Source organism: Budorcas taxicolor, chromosome 20 (assembly GCF_023091745.1).
Source record: "Budorcas taxicolor isolate Tak-1 chromosome 20, Takin1.1, whole genome shotgun sequence".
In the NCBI taxonomy this organism is placed as follows: domain Eukaryota; kingdom Metazoa; phylum Chordata; class Mammalia; order Artiodactyla; family Bovidae; genus Budorcas; species Budorcas taxicolor.
In genome coordinates this window covers 38431823-38450740 of record NC_068929.1, presented here as the reverse complement: position 1 = coordinate 38450740, position 18918 = coordinate 38431823, and the positions used below count along the sequence as shown (strand labels likewise).

General features: G+C 42.6%; 1 protein-coding gene across 2 annotated transcripts in view; it reads right to left on the bottom strand.

Moving 5' to 3' along the window:
• Positions 1 to 17928, bottom strand: part of DAB2 (DAB adaptor protein 2) — a 57074-nt gene extending 39146 nt beyond the window's left edge. For both annotated transcript variants that reach the window (XM_052659083.1, XM_052659084.1), the window contains exon 1: positions 17788 to 17928. The gene's annotated coding sequence lies outside the window, so the exon portion shown is untranslated. The remainder of the gene's footprint in view (positions 1 to 17787) is intronic.
• Between the last annotated feature and the right edge of the window lie 990 nt (positions 17929 to 18918).

Below are 18918 nucleotides of genomic sequence, written 5' to 3'. Positions count from 1 at the left end.
ACTGAGAAGAACAACAATAACATGCTTTCTTAGTCTCTCTAAGATAAGCAAAGTTTTACTTTTAAGATTAATTGTCAGCTCAGTTGGTAAAGAATCCACCTGCAATGTGGGAGACCCTGGTTCAAGCCCTGGGTTGGGAAGATTCCCCTGGAGAAGGGAAAGGCTACCCACTCCAGTATTCTCCAGGCCTGGAGAATTCCATGGACTGTATAGTTCATGCGGTTGCAAAGCGTTGGAAACAACTGAGTGACTTTCACTTTCATCACAAGTAGGATGTGAATAACATACCTGGTCATTCTCTCCAGAGTTGAGGCTCTCTAACTGAAATTTCATGCTACATTTTCATCTTTAACTAAGAAATTCTCTTAGGAGTCAAATGCCACCCCTGCTGACTCTTAAGAGCGTTGTGCTTACTCAGAGTGACTCCGCAGACGGTAAATCATTGGCTACCCTAGATTTTGCCCTGAAGCCGTGCTACTAGAAAATTCAAAAGGCCTTCAAATACAAGCAGCTTCTTCTTCTTCTTTTTTTTTTTCTTTTTGCTATTGTTGAAAGCATAAGGGTTTAGTGATTGATACCTGCTCAAAACCATTACAGTTTAGAGCCTGGAAACAAAGTTAACCCCCGAATGCCAGTGATTAGTGCCAACAAGTTAATTCACGTAATAAATCTACATCCCCACTATGTGCCAGGCACTCTTCTAGCACTTGAGATACATCAGTGAGTGAAATAAAGATCTATTCCCTTATTGAGTTTATTTATTAAATTTCTTTATTTTTAATTGGAGGATAATTGCTTTACACTATTGTGCTGGTTTCTGCCATACATCTACATGAATCAGCCATAGGTATACATCTGTCCCCTCCCTCTTGAACCTCCCTCTCACCTCCCATCCCATCCCACCCCTCTAGATTGTCAGAGTACTGTGCTGAGCTCCCTGAGTCATACAGCAAATTCCCACTGGCAATCTATCTTACATATGATAATGTATATGTTTCAGCACTCTTCTCTCACTTCTTCCTACCCTCTCCTTCCCGCTGCTGTGTACACAAGTCTGTTTTCTGTGTCTGAGTCTCCATTGCTGACCTGCAAATGGGTTCATCAGTACCATCTCTCTAGATTCTATGTATATGCATTAATAATGCAATATTTGTTTTTCTCTTTTTGACTTACTTCACTCTGTATAATAGGTTCTAGGGTCATTTACTTCATTAGAACTGACTCAAATTCATTCCTTTTTACTTACGGGGTTTACACTCTAGCACAGGAAACCCATAAATGGACTGTGGGTTTCAGAAGCTGACAGGTGGTCTGGAAAAAGATAGCAGACTAAAGTAGGTTGGGAGTTCAGGGTTGGGATGGCTTTAACAGGCCTTTTAGAAACACAGAAGGAATACCATATTTTTAAACATTAAATTTATCGAATATTTATTACTTGCCCAGTGTGAAGCTATGTATCTCTTATTTAGTCCTAGAAGAAAGTATTGTCATCTCTATTTGACAAGCGTGGATGCTGAAGTACAGAAGTCAATCAGCTCCCTGAAAGTCACGTGCGTCTAATATCTATGCTCTGAATTTCTTCGTTTTAGAACAATACAGGCAAAAAGAGAGAATTTTGTAGCTCTTCTGATAGGTGGAATGCATGTTAGCCAGATAAGACATTTGGGAAAGAGGAAGTGATATCAATGAGAAAAGGATATTTATGTCATCTTGGCTAGAATACTGGACCCGTGCTGGGTTATATTATGACAAAAAGGTTGAAAAGTCAGATTGGATTAGAGTGGATTTACAGAACTCTCTTTTGTCTAGACGGCGCTGAGAAGACTTGTAGATTTTGAGCAATGGTGTGGAGGTCGAGGTGGTGACAAGTCTGTGTATGGAGCCACGGCATCAAAGAGCCAGATAGCTTTGTAGTAGAAGAGTTGCATGAACTTGCCATTTTGAGTGATTCAGCACTGCCGGTTTCTTTCATTTATTTATGTGGCTAATCTTTTGGAAACAAAGCCTTTTAATTGAAAGGTTAAGGTCTAACAATCTTAAATGTCAGATTCAAGGTTATCCCATCTTACCAAGCTAAGATGCTTGGTGACCCTCAAACTTCAAATAAACAGTGTGTCCTAAAGATGGCTTTAAAAAAAAAAAAGGGCAATACGTCTTATAACTTTCATTTTAAAACCTAAAAGAAGAATTCTCAAGTAAGTTTTATAAAAATTTATGTAAGTGAAGTGATATTTGCAATTTGAGCACCTAAAGGGACAACTTTTGTAAAAGGCAACTGTGGACTGAAGTAGTCATGTCATTATAGCTCCTTGTTTAAAGCAGAATATATAGCATTTTCCCATTGTGTATGTTTCTCTATAAAACTGCTGAGAGACTAGAAGGATCAATACCAAGGAAATGCTGGCTAAGAAGAGTGATAGTAGGGTGAGAGACAGATTTCTGCTTCTAACAGACTTAGAATAGTGATAGGGTGACATGTGCCTTTCTGTATTTCTAAAATGAAATTCCTTAGAGAAGTGCTAATTTGTCATATAGCAATATTTAAAATGCAGGCAAATCTATAGTCTAACTTGGGCTAAAGACAGAATCATGAAGCTACTCTAGGATCAGTCACCTGAAATTAAACTCAAAAGCTAAAAGAACCTACAAATTGAACTTGAACATCTCTGGAAGCATGTGGAATGCTGCCCACAGCAAGCTTTCCATAATCTTAGACTTCATTAACTGATGTTTACTTATCCAAAGGTGTTGAGGAAAGCTCTTGATACATTAAAACAAATGAACAGTAAGTTTTGAATCAAACGCTCACTATGGCTTGACAAAACTCCTATGCTAGGATTTTTAAAGTTGGTCAGAGTATGGCCTAATGCCAATTTCCAGATTCGTTTCCTTAGATCCAGTGAGGTCTCTGTAGAGATCAAAGTCAGCATTTAAAGAACCTGCTGCTGCTGCTGCTGCTGCTAAGTCGCTTCAGTCGTGTCCGACTCTGTGCGACCCCATAGATGGCAGCCCAGCAGGCTCCCCCATCCCTGGGATTCTCCAGGCAAGAACACTGGAGTGGGTTGCCATTTCCTTCTCCTTTAAAGAACCTAATGGATATCAAATATTTACCTGTAATATAGTTGCACACACAAATTAAAACCCAGCTTTCCTTGATTTGAGCAGAAATCGTGCTGTGAAAGAGATAACCTTAATTACCCAGTACTGAGCCAACAGTTTCATTTATTTTTCTCAATTTCTATTAGCTCTTTAGTAAATAGTTTGGTGGATGCTTTTAAAAGGAGAAACAGGAGAAGAATAAGAAGCTGTCCTTGGAGGAAATACCAGGTTGAGAACTATTCACCACTATGATTATTACCAGCCAGTGATTGTGTTCATGGGGTCAGATAGATTTGAAGGCCGTGATGAACATTCCAGTGGTAGAAGTTAAACCAAGGACTTGAAAAGACTACACTATCTGTTAAATTTCAGTAACAGTTTGTTGGCCTTTCTCAGGCCCCGTGCTGATATAACTTAGAGGAACCTAGGGATATTGCTTATTATAAACAACCTTAAAATTAAAAAAAAAAGACAAAACTATTTTGTTTATACCAAATATAAGGCAAGCTGAAGCTCCCCACTCTGCTCAATTTATAATAAATTCCAAATAATGTTGCAGATGAGTAGCTTGAGTCACTCATTCACCTGGTGAATGTTTATTGAACACCTGCTGTGTACTAAGCACTGTATTATGCTATATATACAGTGACAAAAATAGATACGGCTCTCAAGGGGCTTACAGTGTAGGCAGGAGAGAGAAAATAAGCATGTAAAATAAGCTGAGTATTTTAGATGAAATACTTCCAATTAGACTATAAAGTTTTACTGCCATTAATAACGTTTAGTAAAAGAAGGTAAAATTAGACTACTTCAAGGAATTCTATAAATTGCTCTCTTTTAAATATTGACCATGGAAAGATGAAAATTTTGTCTATATTTTTCCTTTTCAAGACAGTTTAACATGATGACATTTACTTAAAACATTAATTAGATGGAGGATATTTACATTGAATATTAGAGAATATTCTATAACAATATTGGGCTTTCTTGGTGGCTCGGATAGTAAAGAATCTGCCTGCAATGCAGGAGACCCAGGTTCGATACCTGGGACAAGAAGATCAGTTGAAGGAAAAGAATGGCTACCCACGCCAGTACTCTTGCCTAGAGAATTCCAAGCCTCCTCGACAGAGGAGCCTGATGAGCTATAGTCCATGGAGTCCCAAAGAGTTGGGACACAACTGAGCAAATAACACTTTTCACTATAATAATATTGCAATCTGGAAGACAATATTGCATCTCTGTGACAGAGCCAGTGGGAGGAAAAAAATCTTGTGATATGTTAGATCATTAAGGAATGTCAACAATGTTTCTTGCAAAGTTATCTTAAAACTAGAGCCCTGAATCAACGCTGTTTTCATAAACATAGGAAAGAAACACCATGCTCCTTTGACAGCAGTTTTGTCACTTCAGGAGCACAAGCAATTCAGAGATGACACAAACCACTATATTCCAGAACCAAAAATAGTCTGTGTCACTCTTAATTACAAGATTTTTCTAAGAGTACAACAGTGTCACTTTCAGATCAGGCCAAACAACTGAACTGTGGATGTAAATGAATATTTTGAAAATATAACCATGGGTCCTTACTAGTATCTTTGGTTCTTTAAAGAGCACTACCTCGTTTACAAAAGTATTAGCAAGAGAATATTAGGTAACATTTGGTTAAGGTCAGCCTTCATTAAGAAAATGGCTTTAGTATGACTCAGGGAATTCAGATCAGGGCTTGGTAAGAACCTAGAGAAGTGAAAAGGGGAGGGAAGCAAGAGGGATGTTCAAGTGGGAGGGGACATGGATAAACCTATAGCTGATTCATGTCGATCTTTGGTAGAAATGAACACAATACTGTAAAGCAATTATTCTTCAATTAAAAGTAAATAATTTTTAAAGGAAAATGGCTTCCCATCACCCTGAATAGCGAGGCCCTCAACAAGTGCTGGCTGCATGAAATATAAGAATCTGGATCCTAAAGCAGTGCACAGTTGCATCCACTGTTTCTATTAGAGCATTACAGAGTTTTTGTATGGAAAGCTGAACATTTGTGTCTCTACACACTATCTGGAAACAGAAGTACAGATTTTCTTTTGTTCATGGATATACCTAAAAGATCCACAATGAAACTAAGATTGTATCTTAGACTGTTCACATATCCACTGAATGTGGCACACTTCTGGCCTTCTATTTTCTATAAGTGCTCTTCATTTTCATCTCTCCTCCCTCTCCACCAAAAATGAATTTGTTTTTTACTTACTTCTGGCTTTCCTTCCCAATCTTTCCTCATCACCATTCTGAACTCCTGCTTCCAAAGAAGGTGTACTACCTTGTGTCACATACCTTGCTCCTCAAAATTAGCCAACTCTTAACACAGTGCTATTTTGATATTGTTTTATACACACAGGACTATGTTTTTCCAGTAGTCATGTATGGATGTGAGAGCTGGACCATAAAGAAAGCTGAGCACCAAAGAATTGATGCTTTTGAACTGTGGTGTTGGAGAAGACTCTTGAGAGTCCCTTGGACTGCAAGGAGATCAAACAGGTCAATCCTAAAGGAAATCAGTCCTGAATATTCATTGGAAGGACTGATGCTGAAGCTGAAACTCCAATACTTTGGCTACCTGATGCGAAGAACTGACTCACTGGAAAAGACTCTGATGCTGGAAAAGATTGAAGGTGGGAGGAGAAGGGGATAACAGAGGATGAGATGATTGGATGGCATCATCAACTCAACGGACATGAGTTTGAGCAGGTTCCAGAAGTTGGTGATGGACAGGAGAGCCTGGCGTGCTGTAGTACATGGGGTCGCAAAGAGTCAGATATGACTGAGTGACTGAACTGAACTGAACTGATACACAAAGTACAGGTATTTCATAGTAGTAGAATATATGAAGTAAAGAAGATTTATGTGGGGTGACTTCTACCTTTCATCTTCTCAAAAGGATCCAATGAGAATCCAAATTGTAAGAGACTTTAGTTGTCCCTGACCTATTTTCATGGTTGAATTCTTGTAGTGGTGCCCTATCAGACCTCAGGGTTTCCTGATTTTGTATTAATCAGGCATTACTGTTCAATTCCTCCATTCAAAGTCAACCTGAGATTCAAAGCCTTGCATAATTAGAATGCACACTAAATATATACATAGCCACCTGTTCCCTGGAGAGGCTGATCACTTCCATTTACCATGGACACTCACACAATGCCTTATTACCTCCCTAGGCTGTAGCATTTGCTGCCTTCACCTACTTGTATTCTTACCCATCATTCAAAGTCCCTCCAAGATGTGTCTACTATGAACAAAATAGATAACTAGTGGGAAGCTGCTATATAATACAAGGAACCCAGCTTGGTACTGTGATGACCTAGAGGGATGGCGGTAGGGTTGGAGGGAGGCTCAGAGGAAGGGGCTGTTTGTTGTTCAGTCGATAAGTCCTATTTGACTCTTTGCAACCCCATGAACTGCAGCATGACAGGCTTCCCCATCCTTCACTATCTCCCAGAGTTTGCTCAAATGCATGTCCATTGAATTGGTAATTCTATCTAACCATCTCACCCTCTGCCACTCCCAAAAAGCAGAGACATCACTTTGCTGATAAAGGTCAGTATAGTCAAAGCTATGGTTTTTCCAGTAATCATGTACAGATGGGAGAGTTAGACCATAATGAAGGCTGAGCACTGAAGAATTGATGCTTTTGAACTATGGTGCTGGAGAAGACTCTTGAGAGTTCCTTAGACTGCAAGGAGATCAAATCAATCAATCCTAAAGGAAATCAACTCTGAATAATCATTGGGAAGACTGATGCTGAAGCTGAAGATTCAATACTTTGACCACCTGACGCAAACAGCCAACTCACTAGAAAAGAGGACGAGGGTATATATATATATAATATTATGATTGATTCATGTTGTACAGCAGAAACCAATACAACACTATAAAACAATTATCCTCCAATTAAAAAATAACAACAGGTCTTCACTGACCTCTCACTAGCCCTACTATTTCTCTACACTTGACCTATTGTTGCCCTCTGATTCATGTAGAAATCTTCCCCTAATTCAACGAAATGTTGAGGTCAGGGAATTATTTATCCTACTTTCCTAGCCCCACCCCATCCCACTCAATATGCCAGCAAATTTGGAAAACTTAGCAGTGGCCACAGGACTGGAAAAGGTCAGTTTTCATTCCAATCCCAAAGAAAGGCAATGCCAAAGAATACTCAAACTACCACACAATTGCACTCATCTCACATGCTAGTAAAGTAATGCTCAAAATTCTCCAAGCCAGGCTTTAGCAATACGTGAACCGTGAACTTCCAGATGTTCAAGCTGGTTTTAGAAAAGGCAGAGGAAACAGAGATTAAATTGCCAACATCTGCTGGATCATCGAAAAAGCAAGAGAGTTCCAAAAAATCCTCTATTTCTGCTTTATTGACTATGCCAAAGCCTTTGACTGTGTGGATCACAATAAATTATGGGAATTCTGAAAGAGATGGGAATACCAGACCACCTGACCTGCCTGTTGAGAAATCTGTATGCAGGTCAGGAAGCAACAGTTAGAACTGGACATGGAACAACAGACTGGTTCCAAATAGGAAAAGGAGTACGTCAAGGCTGTATATTGTCATCCTGCTTATTTAACTTATATGCAGAGTACATCATGAGAAATGCTGGGCTGGAGGAAGCACAAGCTGGAATCAAGATTGCCGGGAGAAATATCAACAACCTCAGATATGCAGATGACACCACCTTTATGGCAGAAAGTGAAGAACTAAAGAGCCTCTTGATGAAAGTGAAAGAGGAGAGTGAAAAAGTTGGCTTAAAGCTCAACATTCAGAAAACTGAGATCATGGCATCTGGTCTCATCACTTCATGGCAAACAGATGGGGAAACAGTGGAAACAGTGGCTGACTTTATTTTTCTGGGCTCCAAAATCACTGCAAGTGCCAATTGCAGCCATGAAATTAAAAGACACTTACTCCTTGGAAGGAAAGTTATGACCAACCTAGATAGCATATTCAAAGGCATTACTTTGAATTACTACATTACTACATATTCAGAGACATTACCTTGCCAACAAAGGTCCGTCTAGTCAAGGCTATGGTTTTTCCAGTGGTCATGTATGGATGTGAGAGTTGGACTGTAAAGAAAGCTGAGTGCCAAAGAATTGATGCTTTTGAACTGTGGTGATGGAGAAGACTCTTGGGTGTCCTTTGGACTACAAGGAGATCCAATCAGTCCATCCTAAAGGAGATCAGTCCTGGGTGTTCATTGGTAAGACTGATTATGAAGCTGAAACTCCAGTACTTTGGCCACCTGATGTGAAGAGCTGACTCATTGGAAAAGACCCTGATTCTGGGAAAGATTGAGGGTAGGAGGAGAAGGGGACGACAGAGGATGAGATGGTTGGATGGCAACACTGACTCAGTGCACATGGGTTTGGGTGGACACCGGGAGTTGGTGATGGACAGGGAGGCCTGGCGTGCTGCAGTTCATGAGGTCGCAGAGAGTCGGACATGACTAAGTGACTGAACTGACCTCACCCCCACCCTTGCCCCTCCACCCCCAGTCTGGTAAACAGCAGTGCCGTTAAAACATTAGGGGTAATACAAGGATGCCATTTGTTCCTTAATATTAAAATCTTTACTTTTCTAATTTTTCATGAAATACAGGTTTTTTTTTCAACTGCTGAGCAATCGCCACTCAAACTCTTACTGCCAAGATAGCTAGCTAGGTTAATTGATCTGAGTCAGCATTATGGTCTCCTGATTTAATAAAGGAATCTACTGCTTAGCAGATAAAGACCTAAGTTCTTGCCCTGACATCCAAAGCTCAGTGCAATACAGCTCTTGTTTTCAAATCTATCGCCTCTGACCTCTCTACCATTTTGTACTTTCTGTTGGTCTGGCCAGGCAGTATTCTTTGGGCATACATCTGCATGATATATTTATGAGCTTCTGCCTAGAATGCATTTTTCTTCCTCGCTTTGCCGATCTGACTTCCACCATTCGTTTAAAGGTCAAGTCCATCATCACATGAGTCCTTTCCTTTCTCTGGACTCTGCTGTATACCATTTAATTATAATAAAACAATATATTACTTGAGTGGTTGTCATTTTTTCTTAATTTCTTGTAGGAAGCAATTGTTGACAGTTATATGTTCCCTAGTGGGTGTTACCGTTTAGATGCTAACTTTAAAGTTACCATTTAAAATTACCACTAGAAAGTAAATGCAAATACTTTTATCCAAATTTCAATTACAATCAACAAAAATTTCAGACCAGCTGACAAATCAAAAACCCCAAGAACAAGTTATCAGGCAGCCAAGCAAATATCTATGCATCAATATATCCTTCAGAAGACAGGTTGGACATTAAATAAAACTATCATTTCAATTCAAGTACATGAACACTTCTGAAAAGTTTCAGCTAACAGCTGAACCTTGGTCCAGGGAGCAATCAATATTAAATCTCCATACTGCAAACCACCTATGGCAAAAGAGCTTGTTCGATCAGTTACATATTTGTTTTCTACTTTGAAGTTGGGGTTTTATTTAAGATGTCTGACTTCAGAGGCAAAGGTTTGAAAAAGAAATCCCCAAAAAAAACTCCAAAATCACACCACCACCACTCAATGCTGATGTAGTAAAGCACAGCTGATTATTTTCTTTGAAAGGAGATTTGAGCACCTACTATATGTACCATTCCAATTTCTGATCCTTTGGTCTACAAGTTAAGTTATATGTTTTCCATCAGGATTAACATTGCGTCCCAAAGACAGACTGGTTCAGCAATCTTCACAGGACTATGTGAACCCTCTGACAAATATTCACACACATGTGGCTTATTTCTGCTGCACTAAATGGTAACAAAAAGCATGTTAGAATCTGCATTACATATTATAGAAGATTAGAACAGGTCTTGTTCCCTTAAAAGGGCACTTAAAATATGAAGAATAAGTGAGGTCACTGGGTGAAATGTTTCTTAATAGAATAAGGAGGGCAGTTGCACTCAGCACAGATCCATTAATGAAGTTATTCTTCACTTTCTAGTTCTTTGGGCATAGATTAATGCTAACCTCAGGAGGACTCAACTGCCCTGCCCAGAGAACATTTGAGAGGTGCCTTAAGAGTTAACATCTGTGTGCCTGTACTGGTCTATGAAGCGTTGCCACATTTTCTTGCTTGACCCTCACATTTAATAGTTTCACGGTATATAAGAAAGATGGGCTTCTCGTTTGCAGCCTGATTCCATTCATCTGTAGATTTTAGTTTGCCTAAAGACCACAAACAATGAAAACAGGACCATTTATATCAGCTTAGTTACTTCAGACACAGTCATTTGTGGTTCAGAGCCCAGGTTCTTAACCACTAACCTCTGCTGCCTCTTCAGAGTTCCAGTTCTCTCCTACATCACACCCTTGTATCTTTCAATCTAAGAAGCGACCTCTGCTAAACACCAGTCTCTCTGATTAACGCCAGTCAGTCTTAGGACTGTTGTGCAAGGTGAGTGAAGTGACTCCGGGTCAGAGACATTGAGTATCATGCCTAAGAAACAGCCATGCTGTCGTCATTCCACTGCAGGACTAGAGTCTACTGTCTTTCCTTTACGTAACTCAGACTTTCTTCTAGATTCTACTCACTGGGAGTTCTTCCATTGCTAGCCTCGCCACATACTTCACATAAAGGTATTTACTAAGTATTCTGATAAACATCAAGATTTTAATCATAAAGATTCATGCTTTTATTCTGACTCTACCACTTAACTGGAATGACCTTGGGCAGGCTGATATCTATTGATCACACTGGAGCAAAGAAATGGAGATATTGTTTCTACCTTAAGTTATTTAAAGTGAAAGTCAGACGGGAGAAGAACAGTACTGCATTAACCATAAAGCACTATAAAAACCAAGTGCAACAGATTCATTTACCATGATGGGCAGGGCTTCATCTGTACTCTGGGCATGGCATGAAAAAACAAAATAAAATGTTTTATAGGTTAGAGAAAACCATCTGGCTCAAGAAGAATGATCTAGTTTGCTGAAATCTTTTTTAAAAAGAAGTAACTGGGACAGTTCTCTAATAAATGGAGATTAATTATGTTCCTTTAAAACCCCAGAAGAGGGAAAAGAATTTGGAAACGAGGTGGTAATATAGAGCTAAGGAGTAGATCGGTTTTCCTAGAATCAAAAAAGCAGTACTTGAGATAGCAGGAAAAAAATCAGGATCTGTGTTTTTTCATCTTTTTAAGATTCAGTTAAACTGCTGCTGCTGCTGCTGCTGTTGCTGCTGCTGCTGCTGTTGCTGCTGCTGCTGCTGCTGCTAAGTCGCTTCAGTCGTGTCCGACTCTGTGCGACCCCACAGACGGCAGCCTACCAGGCTCCGCCATCCCTGGGATTCTCCAGGCAAGAACACTGGAGTGGGTTGCCATTGCCTTCTCCAATGCATGAAAGTGAAAAGTGAAGTCGCTCAGTCATGTCCGACTCTTCGCGACCCCATGGACTGCAGCCTACCAGGCTCCTCCTTCTGTGGGATTTTCCAGGCAAGAATACTGGAGTGGGGTGCCAAACTGAGCTCTGTTTAAGTGCTTTGCTTTATTATTTCCATGATTGTAGGAATTCAGTTACTTTGTTATGCTTTCCACTGAACAACTGAGTTATGAAAGTTTCTCTTAGATCATGTGAAGGGTTTGTTGGAATACAGCTGGATGGACCCTACTGCTCATATTTGGTTTAGTGGGTCTGGGACAGGAACCAAGAATTTGCATTTCCAACAAGTTGCCAAGTGATGCTGATGTAGCTGATCTGGGGACTACACTCTGAGAGTTAGTCTGAGATGAGTTCTTTCTAGTGTGAACTACACACTCTAGCGAAGTGTCCAACACTGAAAGAATGAATGAATTTAACTGTTAAATGAGAACTTCCAGCAGTTTACCTGTCACACAAAGATCTAAGTCTGTTTCAGAGTAACACATTGCTAGAGAGAAATGGGGTCACTTTTTAGCCAGAGGAAACATTCAATCATAAATTCCTCGCCCAAATCTCTTCCAGGTTGGAGAATGTTTCAAACCCAGCTTTTCCAGTATTTTTACTTTCAAACCCAGCAGCTCCTTCTCCTTTGTGGTTACCTAAATATCTAAGTGACAGCCTTTATGCATTCTGCCTCCTGGTAACTTCCCTGCAGCTGAACATTCATTCGGGCTGCTCTGTTGACACAAAGTTCTTACCAGTTTGAAGAAGTTAAAGGTCACTTGCCTCTAGCTATCCTAGAGGCTAAGTTATAACTTATAGCAGCAGAGAGACACTGCCGGGCTGCTTCTACATTGAAGCAGCAGCTTTTATGTTCCTGAAATTTTATAAGTCTTAAGGTTGTTTCTTTACTGTGATGATTTAAGTATGAGCTGGAGTTGGACAATTAGGAGTAAAGTTTTGGATTAAAATAAATTTAGAAGGGAAAGATGAGGTAGGTAGAGAGGACATTCTATCTCACATAAGAAAAAAAAGTAACTTCCATTTTTAGACCAGGAAGCAATTTGTTCAGATTTTGCTTACCCTAAGGTAGCTGGGAGAAATATCAATAACCTCAGATACGCAGATGACACCATCCTTATGGCAGAAAGTGAAGAGGAACTAAAAAGCCCCTTGATGAAAGTGAAAGTGGACAGAGAAAAAGTTAGCTTAAAGCTCAACATTCAGAAAACGAAGATCATGGCATCCGGTCCCATCACTTCATGGGAAATAGATGGGGAAACAGTGGAAACAGTGTCAGACTTTATTTTGGGGGGGGGACTCCAAAATCACTGCAGATGGTGACTGCAGCCATGAAATTAAAAGACGCTTACTCCTTGGAAGAAAAGTTATGACCAACCTAGATAGCATATTCAAAAGCAGAGACATTACTTTGCCGACTAAGGTCCGTCTAGCCAAGGCTATGGCTTTTCCTGTGGTCATATATGGATGTGAGAGTTGGACTGTGAAGAAGGCTGAGCGCCGAAGAATTGATGCTTTTGAACTGTGGTGTTGGAGAAGACTCTTGAGAGTCCCTTGGACTGCAAGGAGATCCAACCAGTCCATTCTGAAGGAGATCAGCCCTGGGATTTCTTTGGAAGGAATGATGCTAAAGCTGAAACTCCAGTACTTTGGCCACCTCATGCGAAGAGTTGACTCATTGGGAAAGACTCTGATGCTGGGAGGGATTGGGGGCAGGAGGAGAAGGGGATGACTGAGGATGAGATGGCTGGATGGCATCACTGACTTGATGGACGTGAGTCTGAGTGAACTCTGGGAGTCGGTGATGGACAGGGAGGCCTGGCGTGCTGTGATTCATGGGGTCGCAAAGAGTTGGACACGACTGAGCGACTGAACTGACTGACTGACTGACTGAAGGTAGCAGGCCTCCTTCCAAGGTAGGAAAAAGATTTGGGAAGGGGAGTAACCATGCCAACCTGCCCAGCTCTGTGGGCAAGGACAGTATGGGGCCCTAGGTACTTAGAAGGCTTTTTATTTCTAGTCTAGTTCCTCAGTTTAGTACAGGGGTCCCTCCCTTCCCCCTTCCTTCTGCTCCAGTGCTGACTTCTTGGGGAAAGACTGCTCCCCCTCTGTAGGGAGTCTGGGGGTGGGAGGAAAGACTGAAATGAGACCAGAGATCAGCTTGACCAAACCAAACTGCAAGCTCCAGGCAGAGAACAGAGAGTAACTCCCAGTTGGTTTAGCGTAAGCACAGCAAATTCTCTGGCTTTGTTCATATGAAGAGCTTAAGGGATTAACATTTTTCAGGTAGATGAGCGGTGTCCAATTTTGACAAAGATATTCCCCATTCTGCCTATAATTTTCACTAAAGATATGTAATTCAGCAGTTCAGGAGGCAAAATGAAAACAAAACAACGGAATAAAGGAGTCTAAGCATATTAGATTAACGGTCTTCTCAGCAAAACTGTGGGTAGGTATTATTCTCTTCGGATAAGAAAGCTTAAGTACAGAGAAGTGATGCAATTTGCTCAAGGTCGCACAGGCAGCAGTGCAGTCCCTGGGATTTGAACTGAGGCCATAGGACTGCAGAACCCACTTGCTTACCACCACTCCCTGGCTTAGCTAGGTGGGAGGCAGAAACGACCTATGGGCCAGCGCTTTGTGTTCACTCTCAGCATATTTGTTCCTCTCACAGGAAATCAGTGTGTTCTTTGTAGAAGAAGGGGACTCCAAGGCCTGCTTTCCTTCTGAGTCACAGGATTAATCCGGTCAGGATACATAACCATGAGTTAGGTTTCCCTTAAATACAGAGATCTGGGGTTACAGCTATTTCAGCTAAATGTGATTTTGGCCAACCTCTGTGCAATTCAGTGGCACAGCTTCAACTTTAGAATTACACAGCAACACCAGAGAATTTTTAGATATCACATCCTGTTCCTCAGGTGTTTCATACTGCCAGTCCTCATTCTGGTTCTGCTTGGAGGGTGTGTGCATGCTCAGTCATGTCCAACTCTTGTGACCCCATGGACTGTAGCCCGCCAGGCTCCTCTTGTCCATGGAATTCTCCAGGGAAGAATACTGGAGGGGGTTGCCATTTCCTACTGCAAGGATCTTCCCAACCCAGGGATCGAAACTGTGTCTCTTGCACTGGCATGTAGATTCTTTACCACTGAGCCACCAGGGAAGCCCCTGGAGGGTAGAGAACCCTAGAAAGTGAAAGAAAGAAAGTGAAGTCGCTCAGTCGTGTCCGACTCTTTGCAGCCCCGTGGACTGTAGCCTACCAGGCTGCTCCATCCATGGGATTCTCCAGGCAAGAATACTGGAGGGGGTTGCCGTTTCCTTCTCCAGGGGATCTTCCCAACCCAGGGATTGAACCTGGGTCTCCTGCACTGCAGGCAGACGCTTTACCCTCTGAGCCACCTTCCTGGGCCTTAGAGAGCCCTAGGCATTTGGTCAGATACCAAAACTTCCTCAACCAGAACACTTTCAAGTCTTTTCTCCTTAGGGCAACTTAGCGCCCTGGAGCTCTGTCTTTGGTGGCCTTTTTAAGTATTTAAGTATCTTAGATTTGTCTCTAAGAAAAACACTGATTAAACCCTCAAGTTAGGAAAGACTGAGGAAGGGAAACATACGGAACCTTCAAAACTATGGCTTCCCTGGTGGGCTTCCCTGCTGGTCCAGTGGTTAAGAATCTGTCTGCCAATGCAGGGGACACAGGTTCGATCCTTAGTCTGGGAAGATCCCACATGCCACAGAGCAATTAACCCCATGTGCCACAACTAACTGAGTCCACACTCTAGCGTCTCTGTTTCACAAGAGACGCCATTGCAATGAGAAGCCGACACACCACAAAGAGTAAGTAGCCCCCATTCTTTGAAACTAGAGAAAGCCTGCACGCAGCAACAAACATAATGCAGCCAAAAACAAAAAAAAAACAAAAAAAACCAAAAACACCCAGGTGAAAAATATCTGTGGTAGCTAGTGTAGGTTTACAGACATATGAGGGTAGGAAGAGAAATAAAACGGCACTTACTGGCTCTACCACCAAGGGTCCACGTTTCCACAAAGCCTCCTACTGACCAGGAGCCATGACCAAGACTTCCGTCTTCCCCTCTGTAAATCCTCAGGTAACAGAGGCATGGCTGAGCAGGAAAATAAAGGTCACCCCAACCGGCTGGACAGCCGCTTCCTGGGGTCCCTTCATGCCAACAAGCGTCTCAAAAGCAATTCTGTTCAACCCAAACAAGGTGGTTGAAAGTCATTTGACCTTTCAGGCAAAGCAAGGAGCCAGCCTAAGGCACAGGAATTTGGACTTTTAGTTGAATCCACAACTATAAAAAGTCTTGAGTGGAAATGCAGATCCTAATTTCTGCCCTTAACAATGAGGCAAGGCCTTGAACAAGCAATGGGACCCCCTTCCCTCTCTCACATCCTAAGGAGAAAATCAGCTTGTGTCTAAGACCACCAGAATGGCAGCTACCTATGTGTCAGAGCTGGAAGCTGGGAGACAGTCCTCTACCTTCTATTTTGAAATGGAGGAGGGTAGAGCTTGAGAAGGGCATCCATTCTAGGGCATCCATTTGGATAAGAAGGAAGAGAGCTGGGAGTGGGAAGGGAAGGGAAAATGAAGTTATTCACCATCAACAGGAAAAAGAATCCAGTCTGCCTTAGGAGGAGACTGACGAGGGATTTAGAAGTAATCTGTCCCAGAAATACACACTGGAAAGAAAACCACCAGGCCTCTTTTGTGCTTTTCTGACAAGATTGCACATTATATTTGGTATAGCCACATACCTAGCACTTCAACCAAAAGGGGTGAATTCTCATGGCAACAAAGTTTCTTACAGTGTCATGGAGGCCAATCTCCCCTCAAAGAAGAAGAGACAGAACCTGGTGAGAGGTAGGGTGGGCACCGGGCCCGGAGAAGAGTAGCCTACAAGGTCTGGCTGCTGGTTTAAGAAGCCAGGTGGAGGTGAGACCCAGAGCAAGGGAGACAAGTCTTTTGATAGCTGTCAAGCTCCCCCATTCCCAGCTAGTTTTTCCCTCACCAATAGCCAGGAGACGCTCCTGTGTGGGGAGCCAACCTCAAGCCTGCAGGAAGATCAATTAAAATCCCGTCAAAGCCATTTCGAGAACCTTATTGGACATCTCGAAGGCATTTTTTTTGCAGCTGCTTTCTCTTCCTCAGCCATTCCTTCTATTTGAGTTACTTCTGTCTCACCTCCTTCTACTCCACTCCCCTGCTTTGTCTGATTAGAGCCAGAAATTTTTTCATTAAGTCACTTTATAGTGCAATAACAACATTTACTATTCATGAAGTCGCCCCTCCAGAATTTTTAAGTCTTTCCATGTGTCTGGAAGCTGATTTCTGCTCTTCTCGTTTTACAGAGCGCCTCTCTTCCTTCCAAACACAAACTTAAAAAAAAAAAAAGAGGATAAGGTGGGGGTGGAGATAACATCCAGATTCTTTAAGCATTTTTAATCCAGTTAGATTTCCCTTTGGACTCAAAGGGCTCCCTGCTAAAACTGACTGCGGACCTGAATTCCTTGCTAAGAATTAAGTCAAGAGGGAAGGACAGCCCGAACAAATAACACAGTCAGCTCCATGCTATGAAACCCGCTATGCTGACTGGGGCTCCACGGTGTTAACCCATTCATTCTTTTCCCCCCTTTCCTAAAATTCATCCTTAATCTTTTTAGATTACAGCAAGCAGGCAAACACCTTTTAAATCCCCAGAGGATTTCAAACAAGTTTGTTCAGTCTCTTGGGCAGATACTTTCTTAAGAATGCGGGTGTAAGACAAAGTTCACATTTTAACGCCACACGTTGTCAGTCACTGGGAAAAAGCTTCTGGTGGGTACAAACCAAGTCCCCAGCCTTTGTCACACGGCAAAAATAAACACTCTTAGAGGAGTTAATTAGGCGGTCAGTAGCCACACCAGTGGGGCTTTTGAACAAGCAGACAGACAGACACGCACACACACAAGGGAGGCGCTTGTTACATGTCACTAGCTGGACATCTGGAGTCCGACCCCAAAGGTAAAGGCTTTCCGTGGAAGCATTCCTCGGATGTCAGGCCACAAAAGCGCCTGTCTGCCCAAGTACGCCGCCGTCTCCTTAATAAGACGCCCCAACAGTCCCAGTTTTGCATCCCAAGAGGGGAAAAGAGCAAAGGAGGGAGGGAGGTCGCCAAAAATGGGGCCAAAGGGAAGAAGGAACCAGAGCTACTCACAGTCTAGCTAGCGCCTCTGCGATGCGAGCATGACTCCTCGGTGCCCGAGCCTCCTGGCTGCCGCGCTGCCCACACGGCTGCCGCGCTTAAATAGCCGCCGGCCCGGGAGCCTCGGAGCCGCGGGCCACTCCCGGCGAGATATGGTTCTAATCAGATGCTGGCAGCTTTGGACTCCCCAGGAATGCGCCGGGATGTTTTTGCTGCCTGGGTTGGGTAACTCCCCCTCAACGTGTCTGCTGAGTCTTCCAAACTTAACTGTTTATTAACTCGAGCTGGGGCCGCGCAAAGTAGCCGGCTCCGGGGAGCCGGGAGCCCCACCAGCGGGGGGCGATCGCCCCGAGCCCAGCGAAGGGGAGGAGTAGGGAGTCGGGGCGCCGTCCGCAGCCCAGGCTCGCGGGGCTGAGGCAAGGGACCCGGGAGAGTGCGCTTAAGGACAGGAAAGGGAAACCCCGCAGGAAAGGGGTGGGACCCAGCGACCTTCATCTCAAAAATTCCTTCTCTGGACTGCCGCTTCCAGTGATGTGGCTTCCCAAGTCATCCGAACCCGATGGGGCCCTTGGAACAAAGGGCTGCCTTTACTCCTGACTTTCCTGGCTAGAGGCAGTGGATGCTAGCTCAGAATCTGCTGTCTCTACAGTTGCACGTGTGATCGCACTCCCACCCCCGTTAAAGGAATTCATGTCTCTTTCATGGCAGATGTGGGTAATCTGTGTGTATATGTAAATTGGTGGGTAATCTGTGTGTATATGTAAAACACACTGCATTTGTGTGTGAAATATAATCCTGTATATACACATAAAATAATACTCTCTCTATGAAATTGATACAAACAAAAATGTGCAGGTCTATATAACCTATCTAAGTAAGCTATATATTCGATGTAAACAGATTATTTCCTGGCTTCCCCCACAGAATGGGCATCCCTGTGTAGACACTTTAATATGACTTTATCTGATTTCCATAGTGTTTCCTATACCTCTAAGAAAAATCTGAAATATGAGAAATAAAATACTTGAAAAGGGACTTCCCTGGTGGTCCAGTAGTTAAGACTCCACTTTGAATGCAGGGGTCACAGGTTAGGCACCTGTGGGGGAACGAAGATCCAGGAATCCCACATTCCTGGTGGGGGAG